Source organism: Somniosus microcephalus, chromosome 5 (genome assembly GCF_052327205.1).
Source record: "Somniosus microcephalus isolate GS21.2 chromosome 5, FLI_Smic_1.0, whole genome shotgun sequence".
Taxonomy (NCBI): Eukaryota; Metazoa; Chordata; class Chondrichthyes; order Squaliformes; family Somniosidae; genus Somniosus; species Somniosus microcephalus.
Genome location: NC_140991.1, coordinates 26625215 through 26648933, shown reverse-complemented (window position 1 = coordinate 26648933; position 23719 = coordinate 26625215). Strand labels below are relative to the sequence as shown.

Sequence of the window (23719 nt, the reverse complement as noted above, 5' to 3'; positions counted from 1 at the left end):
TTCCCCCTCTCTGCCCTTTACACTATTACTATCCCAGAAAGAAAGGCTTATGCGTTTCCTTAGTGGTTTAGTGAGCTACGGTGCAGTGTGGTATTCACAAATACTCTCCAGTGAATCCCTCGGGATAAGTGTGAGCTGTGGTATTCACAAACACTCTCCAGTGAATCCCTCGGGATAAGTGTGAGCTGTGGTATTCACAAACAGTCTCCAGTGAATCCCTATGTGGTTGATGTCCAGTGAGGACAACGTTGGGCTCAGCTGTGATGCCCACCCTTATCAAATAGCTCAGACATGAAGAATACCCACTAGGGTGATATAGCCAACAGCAGCTAGTGCCTGGGGAGCCAGCGCCTGGGGAGCCAGCGCCTGGGGAGCCAGTGCCTGGGGAGCCAGTGCCTGGGGAGCCAGTGCCTAGGGAACCAGTGCCTGGGTAGCCAGCGCCTGGGGTGGTAGTGCTTGGAGAGCCAGTGCCCAGGGAGCCAGTGGCTGAGGAATCAGTGGCTGAGAAGCCATTCCATGGGGAGCCAGAGGCTGAGGAGCCAGTGGTTGGGGAGCCAGTGCGTGGAGAGCCAGTGGCTGGGGAGCCAGTGCCGGGGGACAAGTGGCTGGGGAGCCAGTGGCTGAGGAGCCAGTGCCTGGGGGCCAGTGCCTGGAGAGCCAGAGGCTGGGAAGCCAGTGCTTGGGGAGCCAGTGCCGGGGGACAAGTGGCTGGGGAGCCAGCGGCTGAGGAGCCAGTGCCTGGCGGGGACGGGGCCAGTCCTGGTGAGCCAGTGCCTGGGGAGCCAATGCCTGGGTAGCCAGTGCCTGGAGACAAGTGGCTGGGGAGTCAGTGGCTGAAGAGCCAGTGGCTGAGGAGCCAGTGCCTGGCGGGGACGGGGCCAGTCCTGGGGAGCCAGTCCTGGGGAGCCAGTGGCTGAGGAACCAGTGCGTGGTGTGTGGGAAGCCAGTGCTGGTGGACAAGTGACTGAGGAGCCAGTGGCTGGGGGTGGGGTGGGGGGGGGGGTGGTGCAGCAGTGCGAGGGGAGCCCAACCCCAGCACAAGTCAGCACCCTCAGGAGGGGCAGAGAGAAAATTGCAAAGAAAACAAAAGCTTCCATTAGCTCTCAGGCAGCTAATAGTTTGATGGTGAAGCATCATTTTCGCTTGTCATAAACACCTCATAATGTTTTGGACGAACCACTGAGAAAAACATTTCCCAGAATGAGCGGGACAGAAACAGGCCATTCAGCCCAACAAGTCCGTGCCGGTGTTTATGCTCCACACGAGCCTCCTCCCACCCCTCTGGTTGGAAGCTAATTTAACCCAACCCACTTAAAGGTACAGTTGAAGTGATAATGATAAACTGTTTGCAAATACTATGAAATGTGTGGGAAGAAAATTGTGTCAAAAGAAAAGAACGATCTTGCAACAGGGATATAAAAATGTTTCATGCAGTGTTTCTGATGATGTGGTGTGATTCGGTTTGTATCCAGCAGAGGGAGGTGGATCCTCGGAGGTGATGCCGTTATTTATTTGGTGGATCTCCTGGGAGAGGTGAAGGAATACACACGTCTTGTAAAAGGAATCAGTTCTCATCAATTTTATTCAAACTGCTCCATGCAGACGCACACACCACTTGGTGCAGTGGTTATGTTACAGGACTAATAATCCAGGTGCCTGGACTAATAATCCTTAGTATCTTCTCTTCTTAGGCAGTCCCTCGGAACCGAGGATGACTTGCTTCCACATTAAAAATGAGTTCTCAGATGACTGATGAGTCCAATGCGGGACCTACAGTCTCTGTCACAGGTGGGGCAGACGGTGGTTGAAGGGGCGGGTGGGTGTGGTGCTTGGGTTGACGTGCGCTCCTTCCGCTGCTTGCGCTTGGCTTCCGCTTGCTCCCGGCGAAGAGACTCGAGGTGTTCGGCGCCTTCCCGGATGCTTCTCCTCCACTTTGTGCGGTCTTGGGCCAGGGATTCCCAGGTGTCGGCGGGGATGTTGCACTTTTTCAAGGAGGTATAGTTCACATCCCACCAACTGAATTCAGTTTTTTAAAAAAGTCTGGAAATAAAAAGCTGGCATCAGTAAAAGTGACCGCGAAGCTGTCACATGGCCGCAAACACCCAACTTGTTCACTAATGCACTTTAGGGCAGGAAACCTGTCGTCCTTACCGGCTCTGACCAATATATGTGACTCCAGGCCCACACCAATGTGGTTGACTCTTACCTGCTTGCTGAAGTAGCCTCGCGAGCCACTCGGTTGTTTCAGGGCTTTAGCAGTTCAAGAGGAAGGCCCACCACCACCTTCTCAGGGCCACTAGGGGGCGAGCAATAAATGCCGGCCTTGCCAGCGACGTCCACACCCTGAGAAGGAATAAAAAGAATTTAAGGATGTATCTGATATTGCATAACATAGACAAAAGTGTTAAGCAATGTTGAGATGTTTCTCTCACTATAATTTTAATAGAGGCCTTTAATTACCGCCCATTCCCCCCAATCCATTGTGGTTAACGTGGGATAATTAAAAAGCATTGGGTAACCTTTTGTTGCAGGTATGCGTTGAGGGTTTCAGCATCTATTACCAATCCAAATTATCCACACACCACAATGCCACGTCCCCTTAGGGTTGCCAACTCAGGTTGGATGTATTCCTGGAGATGTCATCACATGACCTCCCGCCTCCAACCGCCCCGCGCACCCCCCCCCACGCTCCCGCCATTGGTCGCCCGACACGCCCATCCTCGTGGCGCTCCGCCTACCCACAGCCAATCGGAAAGCGAACAGACTCTTCCTTACCCGAATGGCTGCTTCTTGACTGTCAGCCTTCTCTCCCATGTTTATAACAAAAAACAAAAAGTGTTCCGAGAATAACACCATTTTTTTAATGCCACCTTTGATTTTTTTTTCCTGGGTGTTGCTCACAACAGTTTCCTGGAAGTTAATCTTTACATCCTGGAGGCTCCAGGGGCAATCCTGGAGGGTTGACAACCCTACTTCCCCTTGCTTGTGGAGCTATCTCCAAAACAGCATCATTGCCTTGAACTCTTTCTCTCTTGCCCACAGAAATGCAAGTGCAGAGTTAACCAGCACCATTTGCTGAACCAGGTTTGAAGGAGGATGCTTTAGGCTTCAGCTCAGGTCAGTACGACGTGTCCAAGTCTTTATGTGGTCTTAGCAAACGCCAGGTTCAACCCGTTGACCCCTGGGCCCCATCCGGTTATTTTCTCAATAAACTGACGTTATGCCTTCCAACATAATAAAAAAAATCAGGATTGGTGTTCGAAAACAAAAGTCCCATTATTTGATTCTCAAAGAGGCTTAACTTTCCATAAAGCCCAATACCGTTGATGATTAGAATATCTGCTCCTCTTGCCCAGGAGGCTCATCTGCTTGTCATCTGTTGCCGATCCTCCCTTACCTCTTGTTTCCCGCTCCATTGCTATTGCAACTCTCCTTGCCTGTCCCTATATTTCACTTTATGTCATTGCTCCTTCACACTCTTTTCCTTCTAAGCTTCATCCCAGATGCTGCTTTTCTTCCCTGTGACCTCACTGCGTTATAGACTCATCCCTTACTCTTAACTCATTCTTTCCCAGGTTTTCAAAACTCCTCATCACCCTCAGCCATCCCTACCGTTCACAATCATTGGTCGTCCAAAACCCAAGATTGGTCCCACCTAATCACTACTTCCTGGTTTTACTCTCTTCCACCACTTGTACTTTGAGCTTTGGCCCTTCACCTTGGCTGATTTCTCAGTTTAAAGACACAGGCATTATCTTGGACTGGATTCAAAAAGATAATGGCCCATATTTTCCGATCCCCACGGGTGTGTACGAGCTGTGTACACACCCGTAGGGACCTCAGAAATGCCGGTTTCAGGCATGCGAAGCGCATGCGCTGAAAACCGGCACTTCCGATCTGTCAAGAATCCTCCTGACAGATCGCATGCCTGCCCTGGAGAAGGGCCTCTGCGGGTGGAGAGTTCCGCTTTCTGCAGAACCTCCGCCCGCTGAAATCCCTTAAAAATCTTACGCCTGATAAAAGCAGACGTAAGGCCTGCTTTTACCAGTATAAGAGCTTAAAAAAAGTTTTTAAAAATACATTTTTTTTCACTCATTTATAATTTAAAACTACTTTTAAAAAAGGTAAGTTTATTTTTAGCCCCATAAAAAACATATTGTAAATATTTAACTTAATGTAATTTTAACTAATTTTAAAAACGGGATTAAAAAAGAAGTGTTTAATGTTTTGATGTGTTTTTGGAGTGATCGGAAAATACGGGCCATTATCTTTTGAATCTCTATTCATACTTTTGACGGATCTAAGCTGAGAGACCTGTCAAAAGTATGAAGGGGGATTCCCTTCTTCCATTGGTTCCCCATGGCCCACGTGATCCCACGGACGCTTGCGAACCGCCTGCGCCCCGGGATACCTGCGCCCTGCGCATTTCGTAATGGAGAGGCCCAGGAACGGAAATGTCCGGACCTCCGGAGCCCTCAGGTAAGGGCGTAGATTTTTTCCAGATCGGAGTCCTCCACACGCAGGAAGCCTCCGATCGGAAAATACGGGCCATTGATCCAATGATGATCCAGTCATTGAGCTTATAAGGGATTGGGGTGGATGAGTGAAACCGAATGATCTTTTCTATTTCCTTCTTTCATTATTTTCATTGTGATCACAAGCAATAGGATGATGGCTCTATGAACTGGGATTCAGGTGACTGTTATAATCCCCTCTAGTGGTTTGCTACATTATCTGAATGAATAAGATTAATATCTTATTGTCACTCCCTGGTATTTTAATACTCTCTGTACTAAATGTCATGAGGAGTCATGTCTCATCCGTCTTTCGGATGAGACGTTAAACCGAGGCCCCGTCTGCTGTGTCAGGAGAACGTAAAAGATCCCATGGCATTATTTTGAAGAAGAGCAGGGGGAGGTGGTTCTCCCTGGTGTCCTGGGCAATATTTAATCCCTTAACCAGCATCACTAAAACAGATTATCTGGTCACTATCTCATTGTTGTTTGTGGGACCTTGCTGTGCACAAATTAGGACGTCCTGAGGCCGTGAAAGGCACTATATAAATGCAAGTCTTTCTTTTATCCATAACAATAGTTCCAGTAGATGGGAAACTCTATTAGCTTTTAAACAAATATCCTCTGGTAAGAAAATTGCCTCAAAGAAGTAAAAATTCATAAAAAGTTTATTTAGGAACCACCGAGTTTGTGTGTTGTACATAGCAGAGCTACGGAGTGTGGGCAGCCAGTGCGTGGTGAGGTCATCACATCTGAATGTACCACAGGAGCCTCCTATTGGTGGGAAAATTCAGGATTACAGCAGCAACTTTCATTGATGCAGCGCCTTTTAACAGAATAATACGTCCCAAAAACAAACTGCATTTCTTAACAGCAGGGCACCGTGTGACTCGGCACACTTGAGAAGGGGCAGCGTTTGGAATAAACTACTGCTGCGTACCTCTTGCCATTTAGGACTGCGATGAGGAGGAATTTCTTCACCCAGAGAGTGGTGAACCTGTGGAATTCTCTACCACAGAAGGCAGTAGAGGCCAATTCATTAAATATATTCAAGAAGGAGTTAGATATATTTCTCAAGGCTAAAGGGATCAAGGGATATGGGGAGAAAGCAGGGACAGGGTACTGAATTTGGATGGTCAGTCATGATCGCATTGAATGGCGGAGCAGGATCGAGGGGCCGAATGGCCTACTTCTGCTCCTACCTTCTATGTTTCTATGTTTCTATGACTGTCGTGTTTTAATTGGAACATCCCCGAATGTTAAACGATGACAAGCAGCAGAATCATAAAAGGACTGGTAAAATCAGCAGATTTCGCAGGCTCTGCAACAACTGAACACACTCCCCACCCACTGCACCGACTGAAATTCCACCCGTTAAACACCGCAGGTTGGGAAATAATGCACCAATTTATAAACAGGGCGGAATGAACCCATTGGCCTTGTAGAGTAACCTTGCAAGATACGAATTCCCCAACAACAGCGACAACTTGCATTTATACAGCGCCTTTAACATAGTAAAACGTCCCTCGGCGCTTCACAGGAGCCAGTCATTATCAGACAAAATTTGACACCGAGCCGCACCTGGAGATATTAATACAAAAGCAAAATACTGCAGATGCTGGAAATCTGAAATAAAAACAGACGAAGGGTCATCGACCTGAAACGTTGATTCTGTTTCTCTCTCTCCCCACAGATGCTGCCTGACCTGCTGAGTATTTCCAACATTTTCTGTTTTTTTATTTCTGGAGATATTAGGACAGGTGACCAAAGGCTGGGTCAAAGAGGAACACAGAACACGGCGATAGTCACTTCTAGTGTCATAATGGTGCTTCTTCCTGAACAGTTTCAAACGCACAATTGGACAAACCCTGATGAACATCTGTTTGCTGTGCTCTTTTGAATGTTTATAGAGGGCTACCAGATGTGCTGACGCCGTCAAAACGTGAGACCCAGTTCTCAGGGCTTTCTGGTGAGTGAGAATTTGTTCTCTTTAACCTTTGACCCTTTACCTGGTCCCTGGAGATGGAAACTAGTTCTAATGAGACAACAACAACTTGCATTTATACAGTGCCTTTAACATGGTAAAATGTCCCAAGGCGCGTCACAGGAGCGTAACCAAACAAAATTTGACACTGAGCCACATAAGGAGATATCAGGGCAGATGACCAAAAGCTTGGTCAAAGAGGTAGATTTTAAGTTTTTTATTCGAACAACAATAAAAAAGAGAGTAAGTAAAGTTTTTAAGAATCATAGAAATTTACGGCACAGAAGGAGGCCATTCGGCCCGTCATGTCTGCGCTGGTCGTAAAGGAGCTCTCCTGCCTAATCCCACTTTCCAGCTCTTGGTCCGTAGCCTTGCAGGTTACGGCACTTCAAGTGCTTATCCAAGTACTTTTTAAAGGCGATGAGGGTTTCTGCCTCTACCACCCTTTCAGGCAGGGAGTTCCAGACCCCCACCACCCTCTGGGTGAAAAAAAAGTTCTCCTCGACGCTATCAATTACTTTAAATCTATGCCCCCTAATTATTGACCAGGAAGAGCTATCATTTGCAGTAACGTGCTGTGAGCCTCTGCACAGCCAGCTACCTGCAAGAGCGAGGCAACGAGGCTTCAGACCGATGGAGCCACAGCTGTGCTTTATACCCAGGAGAGACAGCTCCACGTCAGGGGACCCAGTGAGAATGATTCAATCATGGTCCACGCTGTGTCGCCATGGAAACTTCAGGCAGTTGGCAACGATACACCTGTGCCTCGGTGGTGCTGGTAGTGTCAAAAAAGGCATTCGAAGGCGATAATGAGGATTTATACGTCCTGACTCCCTTGGGGGGAAAAAAAAAAGACTCGGCACAAAAAAAAATATTGCACGAAAGCGACAGCTAAATATGAGATAGTTTGACCTGTGTGTGGAGATCTGTTTTGTGTCCTTGTCGAACGACTTGTCTTTTTTTGGGGGAAAAATTTTGCTTGCTCACACAACTATCACTTAAAGGGGCAGAGGGATTGCTGCTGTCTGAGAGAGGGACTCTCCCTAATTGCTAGATCTTCTGTTACTTTTCTCATTGCTGAACTGGAATACAAACAGAATTGTTATGCTAGATTTTAATTCCATAGGTGTTCCTGTGTTGGTCTCTCCTGGGTACGTTTTTTTTTTAAGAAAGAGGTACACAATTCTGTTTATACAGGACTGAAGCAAAATACTGCGGGTGCTGGAAATAAAAACATAGAATAACACTGAATTGCACAGAATTTACAGCACAGAAACTGGCCATTCGACCCAACAGGTCCGTGCCGGTGTTTATGCTCCGCACGAGCCTCCTCCCACCCCTACTTCATCTCGCCCTATAAACATATCCTTTTATTCCTTAACTAGCTGGGGGAGCCCGGCTTTGCCAGGGCTGTTTTGGGCCGGGCGGTTTAAATCGAGTCCCAGGCTTTGGGGCCTCTCTGTGTCCCTCTGTGAATCTGGTGCCGGGCAACATTTTAAATCGAGTCCCAGGCTTTTGGGCCCTGTCTCTGTGTCCCTCTCTCAATCTGCTGCCGGGCAACATTTCTACCTTTTAATACCTTGAAAGATGAAAGTGAAAGTACTTATAAAACGTTTTTGGTAAATCTTATGTTATTTTTAAAAGAGATACTAACTTTTTCAAAGCTGGATGAGCAGAGTAGTTTGAGCTGGAAGTAGTGAAGCAATGGCTGCCCGATGCCTGAGTTGAAAAGCATTAGACCCGCCCACAGACGCAGCGATTGGCCAACCATCAGGCGACTGAACTGTAGGATTGGTCAATCGTGACGGCACAGGATTGGTCGAACCTTGACATCAGTCAATCAATGCTAATTAGCAGATAATGAGTTTAATTTTGAAGGTTTTTTGCATAAGGTGCGAACAATTTTCGTCCGACCGAAAAGTAAATACGCTTACGACCGTCCGGGAACCGTAAGCTTTCTTTGGAGGTAACGCACACGTAGGTACGCTCTATAACTTTCGAGTGCATAGCCGGACAGACGCACACTGGAGGACAGACAGACAGACAGACAGAACGATCCTTTTTTATTTATATATATAGATAGATAGATACAATAGCAAAATACTGCGGGTGCTGGAAATCTGAAATAACAACAGAAAACGCTGGAAAAGCTCAGCAGGCCAGGGCAGCTTCCGTGGAGAGAGATTGTTTCTCTCTCCACGGATGCTGCCTGGCCTGCTGAGTTTTTCCAGCGTTTTCTGTTGTTATTCCTTCTATTCCTTTCTCCCTCATGTCCTTATCTAGCAAGTTCCACATTCTCAAGTTTCTCCTGAATTCCTTATTTAATTTATTGGTGACTACCTTATATTTATGGCTCCAAGTTTTGGACCCTCCCACAAGAGGAAACCTTTTCTCTACGTCTACCCTATCGAACGCCTCTAGAATTTTAAAGACCTCTATCTGGTCACCCCCTCAGTCTTCTCTTTCCTGAAGAAAATAGGCCCAGCCTGTTCGATCCGTCCTGATAGTTTCAAAAAACAGAAAATGCTGGAAACCCTCAGCAGGTCAGGCAGCGTCTGTGGAGAGGGAAACGGGGTCAGCGTTTCCGGTCGATGAAACATTAATCAGAACCGAGTCATCAACTTGAAAGGTCATCGACCTGAAACGTTGACTCTTGTTTCTCTCTCTGCAGACGCTGCCTGACCCGCTGAGTGTTATCCCAACGGTTTATGTTTGTACTTCTGTTCATACGGGGAGTTATTTGCACTAAACCCCGGCCGCGCAGATTGCGGGAGAGGGCGACATAAGTTCATTTTTGAATTTTTTTTTCCCGTTTGATTTCCTGCCCCTTCTTCTGAAGCCTTGCTGTGTTGATGCCACGGACACCTGGGGCCATCCGATACTTAAAACTTCACGGCTGTCCCTCACGTGTGAGTAGGGTTGCCAACTCTGGTTGCTCGTATTCCCGGAGGTTCCATCACAAAACCTTCAGTCTCCCAACAACACAGCCTTTTTTTTTCTTCCGTATTTCCAATATTTCTATAACGATAAACAAAAGTATTCAAAGAAAATATTTTTTTTAAACATTTTTTTTTAATTGACCCAATGATTTTTCTCCTGGGTGTTGCTCACAGCAGAGTCCTGGAGATTCATTAATTCCTGGTGATTCTAGGGCAGTTCTGGAGTGAGTCCGGAAGGTGAGTATTCTGCAGGCGGCCATTCTGCTTCCAGCAATGCCCCACGAAGCAGCCATTAGGTGAATGAAAGCATTTGTCAGGTTTCCTAGTCCCAAAACTACTGGGGAGAACGGTGGGGTGGGGAGGGGGAGGGATGGGGGGTGCTGGGTGGACTGAGGGAAATCTGATGCTGGCCTCCTTGTGATTGGTGGCGCGGAGGAGCCCAGGAGAATGTTGCCAGGACCTGAGACAGGACATAAAGGCAAACGAGCTGATAAGCTGGACCGAAGCCGAGTGAACCTGTGTTCCCATTTGAGGGCCGCACTTAGGATTGCCCTGGAGTCTCCAGGAATTGAAGGTTAATCTCCAGCACACCGCTGCCAGCAAACCCAGTGGAAAAATCATAGGGCCATTAAAAGACGAAGGGCTGGATTTTCATTGAGGAGTCAGGTAGGAGGCGAGACTACAACTTTCGGGGTTGTAGTCCTGCCTCCATCGAGTTCTAGCCAACCCACGCGATTTTGACTTGATTGACCTTGTTGAGCCCGCCCAGTGGGCTCAGCAGGCCAATTCATGGCCACCCGGCAACAGGTGACATCACAGATTGATATTTCATCTGTCAAGACCTTTTGACAGATGAAATATCAGCGTTTCACAGCTGTTTGAAGCTGTTAAACACTGACAATCTGTACTCCAGGTTAATTCCTTCCTCTCAGGATGATTTAGAGATCTCCCTGGATCAGAAAGCTGAATGCTGCAATTTTTGACAGCTCGCAACCATTCTGCTTTCTGTGCCAGTGAGATGAGGGACTCCCAAGACCTGAAGGAAGGAAGGCTGTAAAGGTAAGTAAAGGTATGTAAAATTTCTTTAAACACTTTACACACACCAAACACACTTACCTCTGCACTCATGCACCCATCACTCACCTGAACACCGGACATCTCGACCCCTCCAAGCCCTTCATCCCGACGGCCCGCCTCGCTAACTTGGCATGGTTTGGAGCCGTCGGGAATCCCACATTTCAACATTAAAAATAAGGATTAGGCTAAAAACTGCCTGTTAACTACCTGTTAACAGGCTGTTAATTGGCACTAATCCCCTTCCCGCCTCGGGGAGGCGGGTCCCAGTGCGGGTCGGCTACCCGCCTCCTTTGAAACTGGCATGGAGGCGGGTTGGGTGTGGGATGGATTCGCGTCTCCAATCCTGCCTCCATGGCCCAATGAAAATCCTGCCCGGAGTGTTTTTAAAAAAAATTCCGTATACACTTTCATTTATTGGTGATAAAAATATAGAGGTGGCCAAGAAAGGCTGTTTGGCCAGGCGGGGTGGTTGGAGGCAAGCGGTCATGTAATGAAACCTCCAGGGATACGTCCCACCAGAGTTGGTAACCCCAGCCGAACTCCCGGTTTGAAGGTGTGCCCCCACCGTAATCCCTCCTCCTCCCTTCCCACCCCACCCCGCCCCACCCTCCGACGAAGGGATTGGCCAGCACTTAGATATGTTTGCTGGATAAAGATGGAGGGAAGGTCATTGACGAAGCAGCTGAAGATGGTTGGGCCTAGGACACTGTCCTGAGGAACTCCTGCAGCGATGTCCTGGGGCTGAGATGATTGACCTTCTGGAAGTTGAAGCCCAGTTCTGTTACATCAGCTTCATAATTGCCTTCGTTACACATGCCACACCTTGTTGGGCCCGTGGGAGTTATGGTCCTTATATTTAGCTCAGAGTAACTATTCTCAACTGGACAGGCCAGTCCTTGAAGTAGTGGGAGAAGGTCGACTGGGATCAAGGTGGGAAACTACCATCGTGTCTCTCACTTGGCAAAACATGATTGTTGGTATTGGTCATTTTTCTAGAATGCCATTCGCCATTTTTTTACGGGAAGCATTTTGTGATCTCTAGAAAGTGATTGATTGGCATTTAACCCAGAAATATGTGTCGACAGTGAGGCTAACCTCAAGACGTGCACATGAGCCTGGACTGAAGCAATTAGAAACTTGGCACACGAGACTTCGAACAGACAGGACAAATGCAACCAATTTTATTATTTAATTTAATCACTCCTGCCCTCCACCCTATCACAGACCTTCTCTAAACTTCTTCGCCTCTTTACCTCTCTTTCCTCCTTTAAGACGCTCTTTGACCAAACTTTTGGTCACCTGCCCTAATTTCCCCTTATGAGGCTCGGTGTCAAATTTTGCTTGATAATGCTCCTGCGCAGCGCCGTGGGCCGTTTTACTACATTAAAGGCGCTATATAAATACAAGGTGTTGCTGTTTCCTCCCCTCCCTCTTTTTGTCTGGCTCTGCACTTGCTTGGAAACTGTTAAATCTCTAACTTCTTCCAGTTCTGACGAAGAGTCATTGACCTGAAACGTTAACTCTGTTTCTCTCTCTACAGATGCTGCCTGACCTGCTGAGTGTTTCCAGCATTTTCTGTTTTTATTTCAGATTTCCAGCATCCGCAGCATCTTTCTTTCCTTATTGTATATATAGATATATAGGTAGAGGTGAGTGTCGTCATCTCCGCCATGAGTCATTCAGATAGGTCTTCTCTTGACAACACCTCGCTAATTGAGGAAAATTGTCTCTAATCTTAAAAGAAGGTTCGAGTTTTAAGATTGGCCTGGTCTTTGCTGAGCACTTAGATGGTTTTTGTAAACCAATCATAGAGAGACATGTTTTAGTACAAAACTGACACATGAAAGCCAACCCAGTCGATGGGGCAGTCGCAGCACATTGACATTCTTTCCTCTGTCTACATTTCTCTTCTACCTTTGGCAATCCTAGCTTGTTCAAACGCGTTGACGCCTGCCTGCACACCGATCGCCACAGTTTGTGGTCTTTGATTGTCTCCTCCCATGTATTGATGTCATTACCGCACTTCTTCAGCATGGATTCCCTTTCAAATTTGGAAAATGTTTATGTGTGTATACGTGCGTATATGTACATGTGCATGTATGTGTGTACTTGGGTATGTATGTGTACATGCGTGTGTATGCGTGTACATGTGTGTGTATTTGTATACATGTGTTTACATGCACATGTGTGAGTTGCGCGCAAATGCTGTGAGACCTTGTATATAGGTTGGCGGACAGAAAGCAAAGAGTTGGAATAAACGGGTCGTTTTCTGAGTGGCAGGCAGTGACTAGTGGGGTACCGTAAGGATCGGTCCTAGGACCCCAGCTGTTCACAATATATATTAATGATCTGGACGAGGGAATTGGATGTAATATCTCCAAATTTGCAGACGACACAAAGCTGGGTGGTAGGGTAAGCTGCGAGGAGGATGTCGTGAAACTCCAGTACGATTTGGACAGGTTAGGTGATTGGGCAGAAGCATGGCAAATGCACTATAATGTGGATAAATGTGAGGTTATCCACTTTGGTGGCAAAAACAGGAAGGCAGATTATTATTTGAATGGCAATAGATTGGGAGAAGGGGAAGTGCAAAGAGACCTGGGTGTTCTTGTGCACCAGTCGCTGAAGATAAGCATGCAGGTGCAGCAGGCAGTTAAGAAGGCAAATGGTATGTTGGCCTTCGTAGCACGAGGGTTCGAGTACAGGAACAAGGATGTCTTGCTACAGTTGTACAGGGCCTTGGTGAGACCACACCTTGAGTATTGTGTGCGGTTTTGGTTGCCTTACCTGAGGAAGGACGTTCTTGCCATGGAAGGAGTGCAGCGAAGATTCACCAGGCTGATACCTGGGATGGCAGGAATGACGTATGAGGAGAGATTGTGTCGATTGGGCTTATACTCACTGGAGTTTAGAAGATTGAGAGGGGATCTCATCGAAACCTATAACATTCTGTCAGGCCTGGACAGACTAGATGCAGGAAGGATGTTTCTGATGGCTGGGGAGTCCAGAACCAGGGGTCATAGTCTAAGGATAAGGGGTAAGCCATTTAGGACTGAAATGAGGAGGAATTTCTTCACCCAGAGAGTGGTGAACCTGTGGAATTCTCTGCCACAGAGGGCGGTGGAGGCCAGTTCATTAAATATATTCAAGAAAGAGTTGGATATATTTCTTAAGGCTAAAGGGATCAAGGGATATGGGGAGAAGGCAGGGACAGGGTACTGAATTTGGATGATCAGCCATGATCTCATTGAATGGCGGAGCAAGCTCGAAGGGCCGAATGACCTACTCCTGCTCCTATCTTCTATGTTTCTATGTTTCTATGATGTGGAGATGATAACAGTTTTTTAAAGACATACAATCATTGATGAGGCTGTGATGTATGCAGCAAATCTTACAGTAGCTACTACACATCAGAATTACTCAGTATAACGAACAAACCTGTTAATAATTGCTTGCACAGCTGTTGTGCGTTCTGCATACATTTTGAATTCTGTGGAGCTGCAATGACCATTTATTGACCGCGATTATTGGAAATGTGGTAGGGCTCGCAGGCCACCTCCCTCCCACTTCCAAAACTACAGGTGCAGCGTTTAAAGAACCAGGGGGGAGATGAGGAGAATATTTTTCACGCAGCGATTTGTTAAAATCTGGAATGCACTGCCTGAAAGGGTGGTGGAAGCAGATTCAATAGTATCTTTCAAAAGTGACTTGGATCTATACTTGAAAAGTAAAAATTTTGCAGGGTCGTGAGAAAGATCAGGGGAGCGGGACTAAATCGGTCGGCTCTTTCAAAGAGCCGGCACAAGTACGACGGGCCGAATGGCTGCCTTCTGCGCTGTATGATTCTATGATTAAAGGCTTCACAAGTTTCACAAGCACATCCTTGCCAGGCATTCCTAAGCATGCACGGTTGTGTTCAGTGTGCACATCATGTCCCGTCACTATGGGAGACTGCCAATCCTGTCCCCTGTGCGCAATGTACCCTGAGAAAAGTGACACCACTGGAGTCTGACTCAATCGCCACCTGGTGTTTGGCCACCTGACGTTTCACAGGACCAGTCGCACAAAACACATTATTATTCCAAATAAAAGAAAAAAAAGACAAATAAATATTTAACATTCTGCTTGTAAAGAGTGGCAGTGATTGTTTTTTAACCCCCCAGTACGATTGTAGATTAATAACGAGTTCATAGAATTTACAGCACAGAAAGAGGCCATTCAGCCCAACGTGTCCATGCCTGTGTTTCTGCTCCACTTGAGCCTCCTCCCTCCCCTCTTCATCATCCCCTGCTTTAAGAGTATCTTTTCCCCCAACAGCGTTAGATTAGCCTGCTGACAATGTCTTAAAAAATTTGCAAACATAACTGGCACGGTTCACAGTTCCCGCCACACCAATTTGAAAATCACAAGAAAACGGTTACACAACCGTCACTTGCGCGACAGAAGCCTCCACAAACCTGGAGTGTACAAGGCAGAGGGTGGTGGGTTATGTTGTGTATGTACCTTTAAGGGAATAACTGGTCTTAGACTGCAGTACCGGCAGTGACCACCCCTGTATAAAAGGCCCTAGCAGGCTTCTGTAGTTTCAGTTTCAAGCTGCCTCTTGTTCAGTAAAGTACCTGTTAAACTGTTCTCCCGAAGTCCGTGTATTATTGAGGCGCGGACTTTACAGTGGCGACGAGTAAGTTCGAACTCACCTGCAGTGTGGCACCATCTCACGGGGATCTCGCCTGAAAGGAAGGTCCTGGAAGGTCGTAGTCTGAGCAACGGGCGTCGACCGAGGGCAACCGCCCAAAGAATCCATCGGTGTTTGGAGAATTGCGGGAGAGATTGTGGTTCCAGCGAATCGTGCTGGTAGCAGGTAGCGCGCTGACCCTTCCGGACTGCGGCGGGCTCAAGCTCGATCGAGCGGCTCTACAAATCGGGCTGTGCGGCGTCGCCGGGAAAAGAAAACAAGAGAGAGAGGGTGGAGCGCACAGGGCGCGGTCGGTGCTCGACAACAGGACAGCGGAGAGAAACCAAACGAGGGGGGAAGGAAAGCGAGAAGCGCCGAAGCTGCGGGTCGACGCCATTACCCCGTAGAACGCTAGGAGCAGCGTGGCAGTAAGGGGAAGAAGCAAAAGCGTGGGAGGCGCCATTTTATCCCGTTGGGGAAGAAGCAAAAGTGCGGGAGGCGCCATTTTATTCCATTGGGGAAGAAGCAAAAGCGCGGGAGGTGCCATTTTAAATCGCCCAAGATGCCGAAAAGTGGCAGTATCACTGCTTTCAACAACGAGGTAGAAGACTGGACCACGTATGTAGAAAGAATCAAAGTGTACTGCAAGGCAAATGAGGTGGCCGATGGAAAGAGGGCGTCGGTATTATTAAATCTGATGGGTGCGAATACGTACGGCCTATTGCGGAATTTAATTACCCCCGCTAAACCAATGGAGAAAACTTTTGAGGAGATTGTGCATATATTACAGGAACACCTAAGCCCTACACCACTGCTGATAGCAGAAAGATACAAGTTCCATAAAAGAAACCAGCACAAAGATGAGAGCAATGCTGACTATCTTACGGAACTACGCAAGTTATCGAAGCACTGCCAGTTCGGAGCAGGACTGGCAGACACCTTACGGGATAAGTTTGTCTGCGGGCTCCAGAGTGAAGGAACCCAGAAACGACTACTTTCAAAAAAGGACCTGACGCTAGAACAGGCTTTCAGCGTGGCAGTATCCTACGAAGCAGCAGCACGGGGAGCTGCGGAAATACAACAGAAACCACAAGAACACAGCGCTAACGAAATGGCGTATGGAGCCGAAAAGTGCTATCGCTGCAGCAGAACAACCCATGAGCAGAAGGACTGCTGGTTTAAAGACAAAATATGCAGGCAATGCAGGAAAATGGGACATAGAGCAAGAGTCTGCAGGTCGGGAAAGAAGACCAACATGACAAGAACTACTAAGGAACAGTACAGGAAAGTAAAGAAACTGACAGATAGTAGTTCCGAAGATCAGGAGAGTGATAAGGACTCCGGGAGCAGACGAATAAGTTGTTTAAAATGACACAACGTGATCGCAAAAGAAGATCACCGAACCATTTGGGTCACCCTCATGATAGCAGGGTCCCCAGTGAAGATGGAATTGGACACAGGATCAGCCCTAACTGTCATGAATCGACGAGACTATGAGCGGCTATTCTCACACATACCCTTAAAGGACACATCCATTGTATTGAAGACATACACGGGGCAAAAGGTCTACCCCAGAGGAAAAATAAGGGTGCCAGTTGAATATAATGGAAAGGAAACACAGAAACTATACATGTATATACTATGAGATGGAGGACCACCATTATTGGGACGTGAATGGATCCGAAGACTACAATTGGATTGGCATTCCATTCTGGCACTAACTGTGACTGACAAAAAAGATGATGACGTCGCACCTGGACGTCTGTCACAAATTCTATCTGACGCGGAAGAGGTGTTCCAACAAGGACTTGGGACTCTAAAAGGAGTAAAGGCAACCATAAAGATTGAGGATAACGCAACCCCAAAATTTTTCAAGGCCAGACCGGTGCCATACGTGATACGCCCAGCTGTGGAAGCTGAACTGGAGAGTCTGGAGCGTTCGGGGGTGCTGTCTAAGGTGGACTGGAGCGAGTGGGCCACACCCATCGTTCCTGTAATGAAGAAAGCATTGAGCAGCACACCTGGGGAGCCAAGGAAGGTTCGCATCTGTGGGGACTTCAAGGTGACTGTGAACCCAGTCCTGCACACAGTACAGTATCCGCTTCTGCGGATAGAAGATATTTTCGCCTCACTATCTGGAGGGAAACATTTTACAAAGATTGACCTGGCTCAAGCGTATCTACAAATGGAGGTGGAAGAAGCATCTAGGAAATACCTCACGATAAACACTCACAAAGGCCTTTACCAGTACAATCGACTGGTAGTCGGGGTAGCATCGGCCCCGGCTATGTGGCAGAGGGCAATGGAACAAGTCCTGCAAGGGATCCCGGGGACCCAGTGTTATTTGGACGACATCCTGGTTACGGGCGAAAATGACAATGAGCACCTTGCCAACCTGGAACAGGTGCTCACGAGATTGCAGGAATATGGGCTACGAGCCAACCGTCCCAAATGCGAGTGCTTCAGGAGACAAATCTCGTATTGTGGCCACATGATTGATGAGGAAGGGTTGCATAAGTCGCCGAACAAGATTGAGGCTGTAGTCAAGGCTCCAGCACCAGAAAATGTGTCGCAACTGAGGTCGTTCCTCGGGTTGGTGAACTACTACCATAAGTTCTTGCCGAATTTATCTACAATTCTGCACCCACTGAACGCCCTCCTTCAAACTGGTGTAACATGGAAATGGAGTGATGAGTGTAAGCATGCCTTTCAGGAATGTAAATGCCAAATCACTTCAAAAGAAGTATTGGCCCACTACAACCCAACACTACCGATTCGGTTGGCATGTGATGCGTCACCTTACGGCATTGGAGCGGTGCTGTCACACAAATTCCGTGACGGTTCAGAGAGGCCAATAGCCTTTGCATCGCGCTCGCTAAGCTCAGCCGAGCGTAACTACGCCCAAATTGACAGGGAGGCTCTCAGCCTGGTGTGGGGGGTGAAGAAGTTCAATCACTATCTGCACGGGCAGAAATTCACCCTACTGACTGACTTTAACCCAAAGAAGGGCGTTCCGGTGATGACGGCGCAACGGCTGCAAAGATGGTCACTTTTTCTAGGGGCACATCAGTATGACATAGAGTACAAAGGTACGAAACAACATGGAAACGCTGATGGGCTGTCGTGCCTACCGTTGCCTACGCCGGAAGAAGCACCTGCAGTGGACCCTGTGGAGATATTCCATGCGACCATAGTCGAATGTTTGCCTGTTACAAACGCAAGTATTGAGAAGGAAACCCGAAATGACCCGACACTCTCTCGGGTCTATGATTTGACGGTGAAGGGATGGCCAGCATATGGCGACTCACTGTTGCCAGCATTCTCGCCAAGGAGGGAACAGCTGTCAGTGTGCCGGGGAACCTTGATGTGTGGATCCCGAGTGGTAATCCCACCCAAGTTGAGAGATAGAGTACTCAATGAGCTTCACGAGGGTCATCTGGGAGGGGTAAAAATGAAGAGCCTAGCCAGGGCGTTTGTGTGGTGGCCGGGAATCGATAAAGAAATTGAGGATATGACCAAGAGATGCACAGGATGCCAGAAGGTCCAAAACGCTCCACCACAGACCCCGCTACATCCATGGGAGTGGCCCTCATCTCCATGGCAACGGGTACACATTGATTTCGCTGGTCCATTTATGGACTCAATGTTTCTAATCGCTGTGGACGCCCATTCGAAATGGCCAGAGGTCATTAAAATGTCCTCCACCACCACGGAGAAAACTATTGCAGTCCTAAGGACCATCTTCGCCAGGAATGGGTTACCAGAACAGATCTGTTCCGACAATGGCCCACAGTTTGTGTCTGAGGATTTCCGGAGGTTCCTGAAGAATAATGGGGTGAAACATTACACATCTGCCCCATATCATCCAGCCACAAATGGATTGGCTGAGAGGTTTGTTCAGACCTTTAAAAAGGCAATAAAGGCAATGTATAATTGTAGTGTATGTACCCGTCTACCTTTAAGGGAACTATTGAATGTAACCGTTCACCTTTAAGAGGACTACTTTCGGGTGGCACTATTTGTTTGGCTTCTGTATACTGTAATACCGATAGTGACCACACCAGTATATAAGTGTTGTGGCATGATTGCTGGGGCAGATTCGCCCGGACCTTCGAATAGTAAAGACCTGTTTGTTTGTTACTTCTGAAGTCTGTGTATTTATTAACTGCACAACCCACAGACTTTACAGTGGCGACGAGTCCGATCGTACCCTGCGGCAAGACTACCAAAAGCAACGAAGAGCGTCGAAGAGAGACAACCGCCCTCGTCGTGCTACCAAAAGAAAACACGAGGCTGCAACAACAGAAAGCAGGAAGACTAACAACAAAAGCTGTATCAGCAACAGGCACTGACTACCCTTCTGCCACGGTGCGGAGTGAGCCGACCAGCAAGAAACAAGGCGGCCGAAGAGACTGTGAGTAGGGGAAGGTGTAGAAGTATCCGGAGGATAAGGGCAGAGCACTCGACCTCGGTCAAGGGGGAGCTGTGCCGGCCAAAAGTCGGGTCCAACGGCGTCGGGTGACAGCCGGACCGCGATCGGCGGGAAAAATCCGGGCAGCGACCGCAGCCACGAAGCACTGAGCCTGCGAGTAGGCGCGGGAAGAGAAACCCAGCCGCAGCCGGGGAGGGAAACACCGGTCTGCGAGAGGGCTGGGGAGGCGAACGGGAACCGTGCGGGTGAGAGCCAGGTGTGGAGAGAGAGACTGCGAGGAGCCAGTCCAGCGGCTGAGCTGTTCTCCACCAACGGGGTACTCAGAGCCGGCAAAACCGAACGTGCGGGAGTGGGAGAGAGACACAGCCGAAAACGGGGTGAGAGACTGCGCGAGAGCCAGTCCAGCGGCTGAACTGTCCTCCGTTAACGGGGTGTACCCAGCGCCGGTAGAGCCGTGCGGGCGGGAGGAAAAGACAGAGCCGAGTAAGGGGAGCTGTGCGGAAGCCAGCCCAGCGGCTGAACCTGTCCGCTGTGGGGAAAGCGTACCCCTTCCACCAGGGAAGAAACGCGGGAAGCTGCCATTAGGCGGGGAAGACGATTGAAGTGGGCGGGGCGAGAAGGAAAGAGCGGGAAACCGCCATTTTCGCGGGAAAACCGCCATCTTAGAAATAAACAAATAAATAAGAATACTTGAAGAAATACTTGTGTTGTACCCAAGGAAAGAAAGATGCCTAAGTGGGCGGACATCAACGAGTTCAATTCGGAGATAGAAGACTGGGCCACGTACGTAGAACGTATTGAGATACATTGTAAGGCTAACAAAATAGCTAAGGAGGAAAAAGCTTTAACCTTACTTAACATGATGGGTGCGAAAACATTCGGGGTGTTGAAGAATCTTCTCTCACCAGCTAAACCGGCAGATCAGACTTTCGATGATATTGTAGCAGTGCTGAAGGATCACTTGAACCCCACACCGTTGATGCTGGCTGAACGATTCAAATTCTATGCAAGAACGCAGAGGAAAGGCGAAAGCAATGCGGAATACTTGGTCGAACTGCGTAGGATAGCGAAATACTGCCAGTTTGGAGGGAATCTGACAGAGGCACTGCGTGACAAGTTCGTGTGCGGATTGTCCAAAGAAGGAACGCAGAAGCGACTACTGGAAGAAAATGACCTCACACTGGACAGGGCTGTCCTCATAGCTGCATCGCATGAAGCCGCAGCGCAAGGAACGGCGGAAATGCAGCTAAAGGCGGCGGCACTAGGGGTGGACCAAATTACTTCGAGCACAACAAAATGCTACCGTTGTGGGAAGACAACATACGACCAGAATCAATGCTGGGGTAAAAACCAAGAATGCAGGAAATGTGGCAAGATCGGGCACATAGCTAAGGTATGCCGGTCAGGAGCAACGTACAACAATAAGAAGTCACCACAAAAATGGTACGGAAAGGTACAAGAGGTGACTAAGAAGAGTCTGAGGGAACAGAAGTCGGTCTCACACTCCAAATGCAAAGGACTGGACAGTCTGAGAATTCACGACGTGAGCAATGAAGCTGACCGACAAACTATCTGGATAACGCTACAGATTGCAAAGGTCCAAGTAAAAATGGAAGTGGACACCGGATCGGCGTTGACGGTCATGAATAAGCATGACTATAAGAAATTTTTCAAGCATATTCCACTACGGGATACGGAACTAGTACTACAGACATACACGGGGCACAAAGTATCCCCCATCGGAATGATAGAAGTCAAGGTGAGATACAAGGATAAAGATCATCACCAGTTGGACCTGTATGTATTGCCTGAGGGAGGACCACCACTTCTGGGACGGGAGTGGATCCGAAAAATAAAATTGGACTGGCAGTCACTAAACACCATGACGGTGGATTCCGAAAAAGAGGATGTCAAACCTGAACGGTTGTCCAGAATATTGGACGAAGCTAAGGAGGTATTCCAGCAAGGACTGGGAACACTGCGAGGCATTAAAGCAAAGGTTAAGATTGCAGAAAATGCCAGCCCAAAGTTTTTTAAGGCCAGATCAGTACCTTACGCAATACGACCAGCTGTGGAGGCAGAACTGGAAGAACTTGAACGATCAGGGGTTCTGTCAAAAGTGGACTGGAGTGAGTGGGCCACGCCCATTGTTCCCGTCATGAAGTCCTCACCGAGTAATAAGCCAGGGGGACCGGGGAAGGTCCGTATCTGCGGAGATTTCAAGATTACTGTGAATCCGATGCTTCACACGGTACAATACCCGCTTCCGCGGATTGAAGATATCTTTGCTTCGTTGGCTGGAGGGAAACATTTCACGAAAATAGATCTGGCTCAAGCATATCTACAGATGGAGGTCGAGGAAGAGTCACGCCAGTACCTCACCATCAACACTCACAGAGGCTTGTATCGCTACAATAGACTGGTCTTTGGGGTAGCTTCGGCGCCAGCAATTTGGCAGAGGGCCATGGAACAGGTGTTGCAAGGAATTCCAAGCACGCAGTGCTACTTAGATGACATTTTAATCACGGGAAAAGATGAGGAAGAACACCTCACGAATTTGAAACTGGTACTCACCAGGTTGAAGGAGTATGGCCTTCGGGTTAATCGCAAGAAGTGTGAGTTCTTCCAAAAACGGATCTCATACTGCGGTCATGTCATTGACCGAGAGGGACTGCATAAGTCACCCGAAAAGATAGAAGCGGTTGTGAAGGCCCCCGCTCCAGGAAACGTATCACAGTTAAGATCATTCTTGGGGTTGATTAATTACTATCACAAGTTTCTGCCAAATTTATCCACGGTACTGCATCCGCTGAATGACCTGTTGCGGAAAGAAACACCATGGAAGTGGAGTGAAGAATGCAAAAAGGCTTTTCGCAGAAGCAAGGAGTTGATTACCTCTGAAGAAGTGTTGGCTCATTTCAACCCAGCATTACCCCTTCGTCTAGCTTGCGATGCTTCCCCGTACGGAATTGGGGCAGTACTCTCGCACAGGCTACCAAATGGCTCGGAAAGGCCAGTGGCTTTCGCGTCCCGATCATTGACACCCGCGGAGCGAAATTACGCCCAAATAGATAGGGAGGCCCTCAGTCTTGTGTGGGGCGTGAAGAAATTCAACCATTACCTACAATGTAAAAAGTTCACATTGCTGACAGACCACCAGCCGTTGGTGTCCATATTCAACCCAAATAAGGCCGTTTCCACCATGACAGCACAAAGGTTACAAAGGTGGTCCGTGTTACTTGGGGCACACCAATACGAAATTGAGTACAAAAGGTCTAAACAGCATGGAAATGCTGATGGGTTGTCACGCTTGCCATTGCCGATGGTAGAAGAAGCGAGTATAGTGGACCCAGTAGAGTTGTTCCACTCATCCATAGTGGAGTGTCTACCGATAACAAACTCAATGATTGAGAATGAGACAAGGAATGACCCGACTCTTTCACGAGTCTATGATGTAACGGTGGAGGGATGGTCAGCACAGAGCGAACCAACACTGCAAGCATTTGCACAGAGGAAAGAACAACTGTCAGTGTGTCGAGGAACCCTGATGTGTGGATCTAGAGTGGTGATTCCACCCAAACTCCAAAAGAAGGTGCTAAAGGAGCTGCACGAAGGACATCTGGGGGGAGTAAAGATGAAAAATCTAGCAAGAGCGTTTGTGTGGTGGCCAGGCATTGATGGAGACATAGAGGAGATCACGAAGAACTGCCTAGGATGTCAGAGGGTTCAGAACGCGCCACCCCAGGCTCCTCTGCATCCATGGGAGTGGCCCTCATCGCCTTGGCAAAGAGTACACATCGACTTTGCTGGTCCATTTATGGACTCGATGTTTCTAATAGCGGTGGATGCCCACTCCAAGTGGCCAGAAGTAATTAAGATGACCACCACCACGACGGAAAAAACCATCGCAGTGTTAAGGACTATGTTTGCTCGGAATGGCCTGCCGGAACAGATCTGTTCTGATAATGGACCACAATTTGTGTCCGAAGAATTCAAGAAATTCTTAAAGAGCAATGGGGTTAAACATTACACGTCAGCCCCATACCATCCCGCCTCCAATGGATTGGCTGAAAGGTTTGTCCAGACCTTCAAGAAGGC

The 23719-nt window shown here is 48.1% G+C and overlaps 1 long non-coding RNA gene across 1 annotated transcript in view; it reads right to left on the bottom strand.

The window, feature by feature from the left end:
* Window positions 1–1572: 1572 nt before the first annotated feature.
* The window catches only part of LOC147116967 (uncharacterized), a 46253-nt gene continuing 24106 nt past the window's right edge, over window positions 1573–23719 (bottom strand). Inside the window, exons 2-3 of the long non-coding RNA XR_015078268.1 lie at window positions 2207–2343; window positions 1573–2040 (exon numbers count right to left, since the gene is read on the bottom strand). This is a non-coding gene — a long non-coding RNA (uncharacterized LOC147116967). The remainder of the gene's footprint in view (window positions 2041–2206; window positions 2344–23719) is intronic.